We start from the raw sequence: 11,103 nt of genomic DNA on the forward strand, positions 1-11,103 counted from the left end.
GGCACAACATGCATACAAATTTGACTTAGGTGTGACAAAAACCTGTAGATTCTGTCGCATTATCACACAGAGGTGTAAATGTAAGCCAATTAGGAATATCATTAGAAATTCAAATGGGGATAGAGGTAGTGGTGACGACCTGAATGGCAGTTCACCAAGTGTGGTGAAAACAAGGAAATCCTCAGCCAAGCATTTAGTGATATGGGTACTTTATGGAAGGAACACTTTGATTTACTTGAATCAAATCGAGAAATGTGCACAAAACTTAAAAGCAAGTACGTATCATTAAAATCCAATGCGACTTCCTTATTCTGGCTACACTTGTGCCTTTTTCTGTGAAGGCAGTAGTAAATAGGAACCTCTTTACTTAGAAGCATCAGGTGTTGTGACACTAATTGCATCTAGCTCTAACACTACAGGCCCAGACAGGAACCCAGTGCTGTACTCAGGGTGTGAGTTGCAGCCAGCTGGCACAGCATTTTGTCATACCAACAGCAATTCAATTCTCAGGGCAATGTCCAGCTTCCAGGAAATTCTGACAGTGGTGAAGTAAGCAGCAGTACTGGTCTTCCACGTCACTGAGCCCCCTTTGGCCATATACACACCTGCCAAGTAGGTCAACAGCATGACTGGGCCATGCATCCATGCCTGCTGTGTGTTGCTCTCTGCTGTGGGATCATTGACAAAGCTGGGCTGCAGCTAAATGACCACTGCGTGAGTGATGGCCCTAGCCATCAGGTCACCTTCACTTTGCCACCACTTCCACGAGACCACCAGTGGGGATCCTGAAGCCACTTCATGGTACAAGGTCAAAACTGAGGTCCTCCCACCTTTGTGCTGCTGCTGGGGTCTGAGGCTGCCAGATACAAAATCCTAGCCATCAGTCACTCAGTGACAGCCAGTTGCTCGGAATACATTAGTAGCTGAGGCTGCTCGCTATTGGGGTATCTTTTTGAGAAGCGTTTACAGTGGTGCATTCACACCTAAGTGCCTGGGAGCAGGATTACATGTGTGTCATCTGCTACTGCAGGCATGCTGCACTATGTCTTTTTATGATTAACAATGAAGAACTTCAACAACATTTAGCTACCTTCATTGATTTCACCTCCACCCACATCCAGCAAAGAACTACTCTCTCCCTCCAGTCTTCCTGATACCACTGCCAGCGGATGACACCTACAGTGGTAACTGATACACTTAATGGCACAATTTGGGTACATGTCAAATTCTGTGTACATATCCTACTCCCTTAATGAGCTTCATACTAAGTAAGTCTGATTTCAGGCCTGTTAGTTGTCGTGCAGTGTTCGGGGTGGGGGATTGGGGAATAGAGAATTTGAAGTCTGCCCCCCACCTTTTACACCAGCAAAGCATTTAGTCCTGCTGACCGATGTTTTGCAGTTGACCATGGGTGCTGTTCTGTCGCATAAGTATCCCCCCCTCTCCAACATCCAACATCACAGAATAACTGACTTAATGTGTGTCTAAATCACTAACAGAACCCCCAACCCCTGTGTGAATCTTCCAGATAATACAGCTATGGTCATTGTCTTTGGAACAATTATCATAGTGAGATTCACTACTGGTCCACTATTCAGCACACCAATGCTAACACTGCCACATCTATTGATGGGTCCTTATTACAACTTTGATTAGCAAGAGGCACTTCGTATTCAGACTGATGAAAACATCAGGAAGACACTCTAAAAATTCCATTTGGTGGCCGGAAGGTTCTTAGACTCAGGTAAAAACCTGATGCACTGCAACATAATTTGTTAAAAATATTTTGATTGGCTGCAGCACCTACTCAAAGCTATAAAGCCACAAGAACAGACCTATTTTTCAATTAACCACAGGAGATACTTCTGCTGGACCACAGAATAATCAGAGTACCAGGTTGCAATTCCAACTATACTTTGTCTTCGTATCTCCAAAGTATTACAGAAGACACATACTGGGACATTTTGAGGATTACGATGTTTCCAATGTACATTGACAGCACAGGTACTGATGGTAACATATCACTTGTGACCCAAGCTTGTGAAACGTGCACAGAAAAGACAGATGTGGCACAACATTTCTCTACATGACCTACTCCCGATCAGCCATGGGACCACATGCATATCAACTTCGCTGCCACATTCAAAGGGGGTTACTTGTAATGAGCACTCCCTCTATCTTCCCACACATTGCTTCTGAAGGTCAGCAAGTCCACTTGATTCTATAGTTCAAGGGTCCCTGAAATGGTTCTTCACTACATATAAATCCACCTTCATATAAGGACATATTTAACTAAAGGTGTTCCAAGAGCACAAGCACCATACCCTGTATGGTCTCCTGCACCCAACTCAGACAGCCCAGTCCTAGCAGCACATCTTTGCAGGCTCTATAGTCTGGTATTGCACATATGGTTTTACATCTGTGTGGACTTACAGGATCATCACTTGTCATATTGGGCATCCATTGTAATAGATTAGATTAAGGTTTTGTTCCATATACCCAAAAAATGAGATGATTCTCGTGGGTGTGGAACATGTCAGTTGTTATGAAGTAACAGTTGGGTCAAGAGAACCTTGTATGACATAACAGTTAGTTCTGGATGTGACAACTGAAAGATATTCTGGCCTGACATGACCCAAGACCACTACTGCTATTAGTTATGCCTCACAGCTATCTCTGGTCCAGACCACCACCTTCAATACTTCAACACACTACCGACTGAACCTTTGCCTCCAAACAACCCCCCCCCCCCCCCCCCCCCACACACACACACCCTTGAGGCAAAGATACAAACTACAAACTTCACCTGTACCTACACCATAGGTCCACAATGCCAAGATCAACATAAGTAGCAGCCTATGAAGGTCAAACCTCTGTCCCAGCTACAGAAGACCATCCCTACCCAAAGAACAAGTCATCAATTGACTGCAAATGGTCTCCAAGCCATTGGTAGTGCTGAACATCTCTCCCACCTCCCTATATCGGTGATATGTCTCACCACAAGCACTACCATACCTATGGACCTTCCACTTCCAGCTGCCACAGCAAATGCATCACACGGACACATTAGAATTAGGATTCAGTCACCCTGATAAGAAAGAAGTTAAAATAACAGGAGAGCCCCAAAAAGTGCTTCAAATGCACAGAAAATTAACGTTAGCTTATTTCAGCAGACTACTGGAGGACTGAGTAATAATGTGGAGGAGCTTCTTGTTTGTTTGGAAAATTTAGAGAGCTCTGAAGAGACAGACATCCTGTACCTAACTGAGCATCACATACCCACAGGGTTTGAGGTGTTACATTCTAGCACCTTACTTGTACGGAACTAATATGGGAAAATGAGATGTTACATGTCTTAAGACAGAAACAAAATGTTCAAAAACATTGAGACAAGTAGGTTTTGTAGTGATCGCCACATAGATTTGTGTGCTTGTGAGTTAATAATGAAATATAGTTCACTTTCAATTGTAATTTTATATGAATCCCCACAGGGAAATTTTGAACTGTTTAAGATGAATTTGGATTCCTTACTATGCTACCTACCACATGGCAATATGAAGTTAATGGTCTTTGGTGATTTCATTGTAGATTTTCTAGAGTACTGTGATAGAAAAATGATCTGAAAACCTTCCTAGATCCTTCAATTTGTTCTCAGTAATTAACTTTCCAACACGGGTGCATAAAGACAGTAGGACCCTAATTGATAATGTTTTCTTTGAAGCTCAAAGCAGGAAACTCAAAGCAAGAAAATAACTGTATACCCAGCACCAAACACTATCTAACCACGATACACACTTCGGAAAAATAAGACAGTGTAGAATGAAATTTTCACTCTACAGCGGAGTGTGCACTGATATGAAACTTCCTGGCGGATTAAAACTGTGTGCCGGACCGAGACTCGAACTCGGGACCTTTGCCTGCTGCGGGCAAGTGCTCTACCGACTGAGCTACCCAAGCACGACTCACGCCCCGTCCTCACAGCTTTAATTCCGCCAGTACCTCGTCTCCTACCTTCCAAACTTCAGAGAAGCTCTCCTACGAACCTTGCAGAACTAGCACTCCTGGAAGAAAGGATATTGCGGAGACATGGCTTAGCCACAGCCTGGGGGATGTTTCTAGAATGAAATTTTCACTCTACAGTGGAGTGTGCGCTGATATGAAACTTCCTGGCAGATTAAAACTGTGTGCCGGACTGAGACTCGAACTCAGGAGCTCGAGTCTCGGTCCGGCACACAGTTTTAATCTGCCAGGAAGTTTCAATAAGACAGTGCCTTACAGTATTGATACTGCTCAGTGGAAATTAGAATAATTAATGACTTCACAACAAATGTTTTTAAGAATAATTTACAAAAGATAACTTGGAATGATATTTATAATGTACCAAATACTGACAAATTTAGTCTATTCCATGATAAATTAATATCATTACATGAAAATAGGACATTAAACAGACCACTAAAGGGATTGAAGTATTTCATGAAAGGAAAAGGGAAGTGTATCTGTTGGAAAGAACAAGTTGAGACTCTGCAGTTGTTGCAAACTACAAAAATTACTCAGAATTACTTAGTAAAGTTATTAAAAATCAAGGAACATGCACATGTCAGAAATCAGTAATTCCAAGAACAGACTTAAAGCTAAATGAAAGTTAGTGAAATGAAAGACAGGACAACCAGCCACAGAACAGGATAACATCACTACTGAATTGCATGGAAGGGGTATAAATGATGAGTCATAGGTAGCAAATGTGTTTAATTGTCATTTCTTAAATATAGTAGAAAACATAGTAACACACAGTTCAACTGAAAAATCACAGTAGAATGTTGAAAAAGCAACTACCATGTTAATATACCACCAACTTCTCCTTCCGAAATTAAGAAAATTATATATTCTCTCATAAATAAAAGTTCATTTTGACTTGATGGAGTTTTCAATAGAGTACAAAAGATTTGTTCCCATATAATAAGCCTTATCTTATCTGAAATATGTAATGCATCACTAGCTCAAGGCATTTTTCCAGAGAGATTTAAATATGTCGTCATAAAACTCTATATAAAGAAACGTTATAGGAGAGATAACTATCGACCTGTTTCATTACTGACATCATTTTTCCAAAATGTTTGAGAGTGTGATGTATTTTAGAATAGTATATGACCTTTGCAACAATAATAATCTCAGTAAATCACAATTTGGATTTCAGAAGAGTTACTTTACTGAAAATGCTATTTGCATATTCACTCACCAAATTTTACTAGCATTAAATAACAAAATAGTGCCAGTTGATATTTTCTGCAACCTATCTAAGGCATTTGTGTGAATCACAATATTCTCCTAGATAAACTGAGGTTTAATGGGATTGATGATATAGCCAGCCAACAGATAATGTCATATCTTACCAAAAGAATGCAGAAAGTCATGTTTAGTAATCCAATCAATGTAATCAGGGGCATTATTCTGACTGGGAAAAAATTATATATGAGGTCCCTAGGGTCAGTCTTATGTCCGCTATTGTAAAGAATCTTCCACTAGTATACAACAAGCAGAATTAGTTCTTTTTGCAGACAACGCTAGTACTGTAATCAATCCAAGCATACATACAGTAACAAAGGAAATGGTAAACAATATTCTTAAAAGCATCAGTGTCTGGTTTCCTGCAAATGGTCTCACGCTGAATTAAAAAAAAAAAAAGACAACATATCATATTCAGTTCTGCACATCTAAGGGTATTACACCAATGATAACTGTAATACATGGCGAGGAAATAGTACTTACCCATGATCATCTTATAGATATCTGTTGAAGGAGTTACACATTTTGACTACTGCCTACCAGTACGTCAATTCTCACATTAAGTTTGTTGTAAATTATCCACTATAGTTTAAGAAGAGCAATGATGTTCATAATTACATCAGAGGAAAAAATGACATTCACTAATCCACGGTAAGGTTGTCTTTAGCAAAAAAAGAAGTGTACAATGGAACAACCAAAATTTTTGATAATGATATAAAACATCTGACAGCAGTAAAATTCGAAAACAAACTAAAAAAGTTTCTCCTTGACAATGCCTTCTATTCCGTTGAATAATTTCTACTATTATAATTAGTAAAAAGTGGTGTGTAGGAATTACTAACTCACATCTGTATGTCTTTTTATTTCTCAAAAATTATATCAGCTTGTAGCCATATTTACAAAATAATTTGTGATGTGAATATAAAATGACTTGTTTCACATCATTATGATTTCTCATGCAAATAATCCATGGAGCATAAAACAAATTAACTAATGGTGATTTGCTGTTGGCCTGTTATAGGAAAAAAAAGTCTGGTCAGGCAGCCAGGTCAGCAGTTCATAACTTGTTATTGAAGCTTCTGTGTGCAGATTCAAAATATAACTGTTACCTCTAGTTTTGAACTTGGGCACTGAATCGTTGTTTAAGACAATTCTGGTTTTGTTTATTGGTACTGATTTAAGCTTGCACTAAGTTTTTGCCTATAGCCTTAGTTTTGATATGTTTCCACATGCTACCATTCATGGGAATGAGGTGCCTAGTTTATATCAGAATCGAAAAACCTTACATCCTAACCTAAAGTTGACAGAACACTTTTGAAATCTTACAAATCAAAAGATTCATAGCCAGTTGGTGAGACTCATGACATCACACTGGAAGCTAATTCTATTGACTTGACATTGTCAGAGAAATGTTGTAATGTGCTACGCAAAGACAGAATACGCACAGTTGCTATTCATTTTCATTCACTTACACAGTCTCCACAATATTATTAATCTATACTGACAAATTTGGTTACATACTGATTCTGACCTACATATCATAAGTACTCATCTTGACTTATTAGACAATCTCATTATGACTCTACAACAGACTCAAACCTTCAGTGTTACTTACTTTTCCCCTCCCATTATTTCAGAGCATCATGATCTGCTGTTGTTCTGTGAGTATGTGCAAATAACACCAATGAGAGAATGGATTTGGTGGAGTGACGGTGACTGCATTAGAAAAGTAATTTAATAGACTTCTTTGAATTCAGTATTTCTGTTATGTATGAGGTGGAACTAAGGGCCTCATGGAAAAAGGGCGACCCGGCTGAGTCACGCAATTTGACTCTTAGTCTGGTCACAAGGTGTGGCCATTAATTGCAAGCATTGATAACATAGGCTGACATGAAGATCAATGAACTATACCTGACGGGACGTATCTGGAACAGCTTAGGTAATTAGAAAGTTAGTAGACAGAAAAACAATTAAATACTTAGCTTTAATTCAGCATCAGCGGTGAACGTCGATCTTGACTTCGTACAATAATATTTACAAGTGCAGTTATAGACTGAACTGCGAATACTTCTTTACAATTCTGATTGTTTCACATATAGACCAATTGCCAATGCCTAAACAGTATGTGGCGCCTGGCTAGGTCGTAGCTACTGACTTAGCTGAAGGCTATGCTAACTAGCGTCTCTGCAAATGAGATCTCTGAAGCTATAACAAGTGAACCATTCCTATTAAAGTTAGCTGTAGAACTTGGCCAGTGCGCTAGCTTGTCTCGTAAGACCAGCCGAGTGGCGACGCTCGGTCTGCTAGCGTCAACAGTGGCGACTCACAGGTCCGATGTGTTCTGACGGACCGCGGCCAATTTGAAGCCTAGCAAGTGTCGTGCCTTGTGCTGACACCACAATTTCCATGTACATTAAAACTCTGCGGCTGTAGTCCAGTACCAACAAATTATTTATCTGCAGTGATATTCTCACAGGGTGCATGAAAGAACTTCTGGTTCTAGTGTTTGAAAATAGACACGAAATATCAGTAAAACTGAAGACCTGAGTCAGTACCAAAGGTGTGCTTGAATGGTCTAAGTCAGGGCCGCACAAACACGGAAAACGGCACGCGTGCAAAGCGAGGTGCAGCGAGTGCCTGCACAGTGCATCGGTTCAACTCGGCATACTTTGCATCAACTCGGCTTGCTAGGTGAGATCGACGCTGTGCGCTGCCGAATGCGCTGCCAGACGGCTTAGTCAACATTGGAATACATAAGCGCAAGACAATTACCGGAATAATGGAACCATCTGCTCTAAAAAAAGGGAAAATTGCCGAAAGTAAATTTAAACCGGAATGGGAACTCTCCTACTTTTTTGTGCGTTGTGACGATAAAGCCAAATGTCTAATCTGCGGTACACTAATTACGTGTGTCAGAAAATCATCTATTGAAAGGCACTACAGCAAATTGCATTCAGAAAAGTATAGTGATATAACTGGGGATGCCAGAGAGGAAGAATTACGGAAGTTGCAAACTCTTGCAGAAGAGAATTCTGTGTCTACAAATGATGTTTGTTGTAAGTACTTTAGCATGTATATTTTGGTTAAAAGGTCATGCGAAACGAAATAACATTTGTTTAGATTCCTTAGTTTTCGTTTTCACATAAATTATTTCTAACATATCTTTTTTTCTCTACTTTAGGGTGAAGAAGATGAGGGGTGTTGCAAAAGGACTCTCAGAGCTAGTTACAAAGTTGCTCTACGTTTAGCAAGAGCTGGGAGGCCATTTATGGATGGGCCATTAATAAAAAACATTATGTTGGACATAGTAGAGACAATGAATCCCACATTAGTTCCGCGTACAGCAGAATACCACTTTCCAGAATGACAATACATCAGAGAATCAACGACATTGCTGAGAATTTGCATGAACAACTGGCAGCCAAAATTGAAAACTTCCCAGCGTACTCCATCGCACTTGATGAGTCCACGGATATTAACGACACGGCTCAGTTAGCAATATTTTTGCGTGGCGTGGACGACGACCTACATGTAACGGAAGAGCTCCTGGATATGATTTCGTTGAAGGACACTGTTACAGGGGCGGATATTTTAGCAGTTGTTGAAATGGCAGGTGAAGGATTACGACTCCCTTGGGAAAAGCTGTTTTCCGTAACCACAGACGGGGCACCAGCAATGTGCGGTAAAGCAAAAGGGTTTATTGGCCTACTGCGGAAAAAACTTAACATGGCGAATTTACCTTCCGTTCATTGTTTTGCACACCAAGTGGCTCTTTGTGCAAAAGTTATCGGTCATCAAGATGTGATGAAGGTAGTGGTGCGTATCGTGAACTACATTCGTTCTCATGGACTCACTCATCGTAAATTCAAAGAATTTTTGATTTCCTTTGAAAAGGAGTATCCAGATATTCCCTACCACGCTGAGGTTCGCTGGCTGAGCAAAGGGAAAGTGCTTTCCTGAATTTTTCGAGCACGCCGCACTGTGGCTCAGTTTTTGGAGAGCAAAGGACGTCCGGAGCCACTTTTTCATGACCCTGAATGGGTAGCTGATTTAGGATTTTTAGCAGACATTATGGCTCTCCTAAATGATTTAAGTCTGAAACTCCAAAAAGAAAACAATGTCATCAATGATATGATCAGCAAAATAAACGCTTTCCAGTATAAACTGAAGCTCCTCAAAAACAACCTTTCAGAGAAAAATACTCAACACTTTCCTGAACTAGGTAAGCGAGATATAAATTGTACCTTTATTAAAACAGCCTGATTTTTATAACCGCTCTAATCAAAACGGTACTACGTTTTTGTTTGACAGCATCTGTGCAGGAAGGAGCGCGCTTTGAAAAATACGTCGAGGTGCTAAAATCCCTTAAAAATGCGTTTAACGACCAATTCCAGGTAATGTGCCGGTATATGACATACAGCTAAATAAAGGAGATTGCGTTACATATGCAAGTGTAACATTACATTAAAACCAATAGTACACATCACATGTTTATTAAAATCGATCGCATTTTAGTACTTCGAAACAACGGCTTACATTACTTTCATTTATTAACATTGGCTTTGTTATTGTTTCAGGAAATTACCTACCTGCAGCCAATTCTCGATTTTTTTGTGAAACCTTTTTCGATGGATATTGAAAGTGCGCCTTCAGATTTACATTTCGAACTAATTGATTTGCAAAGCGATGTTCACCGAAAGGACGTGTTTTACAATACAAAAGGTTTGCTCCAATTCTGCCAGAATTCGGCAAAGGAAGAATTTCCCAAGTTACACGGAGAAGCAGCGAAGATTATTTGTATGTTTGGTTCCACTTGTGTATGTGAAAGGTTTTTTCTGTTTTGTCTTGTACAAAAACTAGATTGCGTGCGAGTATTTCTAATTGTAATTTAAAAAATTCTCTCAGAATTGCTGTCAGCCATTCTCTTGTTCCAGATCTTAGTAGCATAATTGCAAATAAAATAAAGAGCAGATAAGAAGATACATTTGTGTTGAAACCAAATTTAAAATTTATACCATTACAGTTATTATATAAATCTCTTTTGTACCAGTACACCAAACTAAGCTCTCCACCTAGTGTACATTAGTATTTGGCAATGACGAAGACAACAGGGTAAAAGCTTTGAAACAGGTCGAGACAGGCGGCGCGAGCGACACAAGCTAAGGAAGTGAGAGGCAGCGCTGTTGCGCAAAGCCGAGGAGTGGGGGGTCTGCACCGTCGTCAACATAGCGCAGCCGTCTTCTGCACCAGTGCATGCACCTGGTCTAAGTAGTTATGGTAACTGCTCATGGAAGTAAGAGATTTGGGTTTGACTCCATCTGGCACAACTTTTAAACTGTCACAACTGATAAATTTTCTATTCTGTTTGCAAGTATGTATTTAAATAAGTGGGAATATAATTGTATAGCACGTGACTGACAATGCTCCACTAGTGACATCAAAATATAATAGTTTAGGGATGCTATCTCCATCCCTTTCTTTGTCTGACATAAATACAATAGTTCAGGGACCACAGATGGCTGTACCTTAAAGAGAGGCAAGGGATATAAGAAATCAAGAGCTTCCCACAAACTGGGAAAAGTTAATAAATAGCTGGGAACTCCTACAATTCTGAGTAGCTGAAATACATGCAAACAGACCCTGAACAAATGATTACAAGCAGTGATATTCATCACTGGATATTTATATCATCTGCCAAAGGAAAGCACTGGAATGTAAAATATCTAGTTTTTTTTTTTTACAATATATATTTTTAACAGATTACATAAAAATAACAAAACAGACGTGAAAATTTATAAAATATAAAAGGAAAAGTAT

The sequence above is a fragment of the Schistocerca americana genome, chromosome X (assembly GCF_021461395.2).
Source record: "Schistocerca americana isolate TAMUIC-IGC-003095 chromosome X, iqSchAmer2.1, whole genome shotgun sequence".
Classification (NCBI taxonomy): domain Eukaryota; kingdom Metazoa; phylum Arthropoda; class Insecta; order Orthoptera; family Acrididae; genus Schistocerca; species Schistocerca americana.